Source organism: Megascapheus bottae, chromosome 16 (genome assembly GCF_031878675.1).
Source record: "Megascapheus bottae isolate mThoBot1 chromosome 16, mThoBot2.hap1, whole genome shotgun sequence".
In the NCBI taxonomy this organism is placed as follows: Eukaryota; Metazoa; Chordata; class Mammalia; order Rodentia; family Geomyidae; genus Megascapheus; species Megascapheus bottae.
Window position 1 is genome coordinate 17,901,211 of NC_143524.1, and position 3,903 is coordinate 17,905,113.

Here is a 3,903-nt window from a genome sequence, read left to right on the forward strand (position 1 = left end):
TAAAATTTGTGACCACATTCATTGTGTACATTATGCCTATATTTTAAAGTGCAATTTAGATCTCTGCAATAAATAAATGAAGAGGGAGGTTAGTTTTATTTTGTAAATTTATATTTAATGACTATGTTCACTATGTAAAGAAGAGGAATGCTTGCAGTGTCTGGTTGATTTAAGACAACCAATGCATTATCTGTCCAGAATTATATTAGCAGGAGGTTATATTGTCTCTATAGGCATTTTCTAAAATTTCTAACATATATGTATATATGAATATCATAGTCTCTACCAAGAGGTCAGTGTGGTACCTTCCTCTTCAATTAGTTCATGCACCAAAATTTGCAGTAATGACCATACTTTGTCAGTTCTGAACTTAAATGACCAGAGAACCCTTAGGTGCCAGCTTCATTCCTATGCAGTCAAGCTGCCACATAAAGAAGTTCAAATTAGACTGTCCATACATGGAGTGAGAGGCCAAGCCAACCACTTGGCATTTCACCAAGCTGAAATTAGATGGTGCTGAAAGCTCTGTTTCATATTTCAGTATCATCTGTGATACTGAACAAATGCAAGAGTGGTGTTGGCCACAGCCAATGTAGCATTAGGCAAGGGCAGTCCCGATTACACTTGCTTTCAAATAACAAGGGTTTTGGCACAGATGTTGAAACTTGAAAGTGGAACACTTTCTAAGTGCCACTTAATTGGGTTGGAGGCAGACAGGCAGTGAAAACTGCTGGCAAAGCCTGGGGGATCTGTGAGGATGGTGAACTATGAGCTTCAAAGAATGAAAACCTTCATTTGCATAAGTGCGGAAATTGAAAAATATCTGAATGATTTAAATAAAATCTACAAAATATATCTGATTAGGGAGAATTTTAAACAAAATACTAAAAAAGCCAACTGTTCATATTGACTCTTTATTTGACTACACAAGATTAGAATAAAGCATTCAAGAAGGAACTACTTCCTTTTACTACAAAGAAAATACTTCCATTGGTGCCTTTACTATGTCCTTAGCCTCAGGCTCAAATTTCACCTTTCCTCAAAGAAAGATTCTGTAACCCTTGGCTTTTGAGAATATAAAATACTAAATCACACATGTATCTGTAATACCCTTTAAACATCTCAGAAAGATTCAAAGAATACTGCATATATTGATGCCTTCATTAGAAGCAAATAAGTTTATTGAATATTGAGGAGAGCATCCATTAGAACTCTCTTGCAACCCAAAAATTGAAAAAGAGCTGTGAAGAAGATATTTTCAAATGATGATATTTTCTATGGTGAGTTTAGGCTGGAAAAGTTAAAAGAGTGATCTCAGAGTTTAGAGTAGTTTAGAATGAGAAGAGATGCTGACCACCAGTGGTTTAGTTTTAGAGTAAAAACAAACAAGTAACTCAACAACCAATAAAACCTATATCATACGATAAAGAAACAATATCTCAAGAAGAAAAATCAAGAGAATCAAGGCAGAATAGGTTCATGTCAAAGTGTTTGAGATCAGAACTGGGATCTTTTCCAAGAATATTCTATTTATGCAAGCCAGAGCCAAAGACTGAAAACAAGTGGTTGGAGATTTCAGTTGTTTTAAGCAGACACTGTGGTATACTTACGGTTTGTAACCTCCTTGAAAACAGGTTTCTATTGTGCTGACCCTGCCTCACAGACAGTACTATTCAGACAACTCCTGTTTTCACTCATCTGCAAAAGAAGAATGGCCCCTATGAAATCTTACCCAAATCCATATCTGTAAAAGATCACAAGAGATAAGATGTTAGAAGCTATGTTCTAATGGGTAAATGTCAGAAGACAGGTAACTTTTTGGAGGAGAGTACATTTTCCATATGAAAGAGGCATATGCTTTTGTGGTTGGTTGTATTTAAATTTGGTCCTACAAAAGTGGCTTGATGTTGTATACATGCTTGTCCCCCTCACATCAAGATAACATCAATAGATCTTTTGATTTGTGTGCCCAGGGAATGCAGTGAGAAAACCTTGTGCCATAAGTATTTGACTTCTACCCTGTCTTCTAAAAAGTGAACTTACAGATGTTAACTTATGCAGTATTCAGAGTCTACCAAGACATAAGGACTCATGAGCAAATAAGTCTTCATTGTAACTAATTTTAAGTACTTTAAAATCATTTTTAAAGTTTGTGTGGTGGCTTAGGACACAACATGAGGTAATTAGTACAACATATTTTGTAAAAGGCGAAAGATTTATATGATCTGAAGAGTAACCAGAGTATATACAACACATTTTGTATTCAGGATCTTCATTTTTTTTCTCCTGTATTTTATTTTAGCATCATTTTTTAAAAAGTGGCTCATTTTTCCATATTTGGGTTTATTCTTCATTTAACTTTAAAACACTATGATAGTTGAATACTACAACAAAAATCAATATCAAGTCATGAGCTTATGACTACAGTCCTTCACTTATGTACTACTGCATTTAAAATACCAGTCTTGGTGCTATTCACTTGTCCGGTTACGGGGTCTGACACTAAACATTACCTCTGGGGTGATATTTATCATCCTCAGAAGCTTCTCCATTATAATGGTGCCATCAGTCCTGATTTGGATCAAAGTCCACCAGTTTGACCTGATCCATTTCATCAGTCTCTTCTACTTCCTTCCTCTTAGGAAGGAGATTTTCCAGCATGGAGAGTTTATCAGGAGAGAGGAAGCCATTTTCAGGAAACCTTAATTAAACTCAAAGATTAGGCACCCCTTTTCCTATGGCCGTCGGTAAATTAGCTCACATTTGATATCTCTATGCTTGACAGTCTGACATGGATAAGAAGTGAAGACTATGGTTCAGTTGTCAAGAGTAGAGCTTGGCTTTTGGAAGCCGCACAATGCTTCCACCAGTTGTATGTCCATACACATGAAAAGGTCTTCTTGTCGTGTGAAAATGACATGCTACTTCTGATCTAATACAATGATGATATCTCTGGCCTCCAAACCTGGTTATTGGACTCCTTCTGCCCATCTTTCTTGCTTTTGTTAATATGATCTTCCAGAATCTTCTTCTCTAGAACTATCTTCCTTCTATCAGTCTTTACATCTCTCTTTAGGACTGATCCTTTCTCTATGACCCTGGCACTTCATGCAAACAGACTGAATTTGCTGAACCATTCTAGGTCCTATCTGATGTTGCATCCCAGTAACTCAGTAGTTGGGAAAGCAGACAGCACTCCATTGCCTCCCACTCTTTTTTTTAACCACCCAGGCCTTCACATTTGTCACAAATCACATTCTTTTGCACAGCCAGTTGTCTTGTTGCACCGATATATAAATCTTCTAAGGTAACTGAGAGTTGTTACCTCACCTTTCTCTGCATCCTTCCTCCTCAAAAAAAAAACCAAAACATATCAAAGATGTCCATGGGGGAGCCAAAACTGCCACCTGCTCCACCTTCTTTAATAGCCTGCTCTCCTCCTTTGTCATATAAAAAAATTCTCTTTTCTTGGCATCAGAGACAACCTCATAAGCTTGAGAAATCTGTTCAAATCTTTCTCCCTCATTAGGATTCTTATCAGGATGGTACTTCAAGGCCAGTTTTCTGTAAGCCTTTTTCAATTCTTCCTGGGTGACATTGGATTTAACTACCAAAACATCATATTAAGTGTATTTTTTTCACCATTTTTGTAGCTGGTGAGTGGGCTGAGGCAGATGAGGGAGCAGCCCCAGCTCCTCTAGTGTCTCTCCCAGCATTCTGGAAAGTTCTGCCCCAAGGTGGTTCATTTTTAAGTATAATTTAACTTGGTCAGACTCAGTCACTCAGGCTTCTTTCTCCTTTCCAAACTAATCTTGACAAGTTTCATTGTTCCATACATTCAGTTACATTATTTGGATCAGAGTTGCCACCCTACTTTCTCTTCATTTACCACACATTACAAGC

The 3,903-nt window shown here is 37.2% G+C and overlaps 1 pseudogene; it reads right to left on the reverse strand.

Moving 5' to 3' along the window:
* Window positions 1-2,565: 2,565 nt before the first annotated feature.
* On the reverse strand, window positions 2,566-3,623 carry LOC150052952 (dnaJ homolog subfamily A member 1-like; annotated as a pseudogene).
* Window positions 3,624-3,903: the final 280 nt, after the last annotated feature.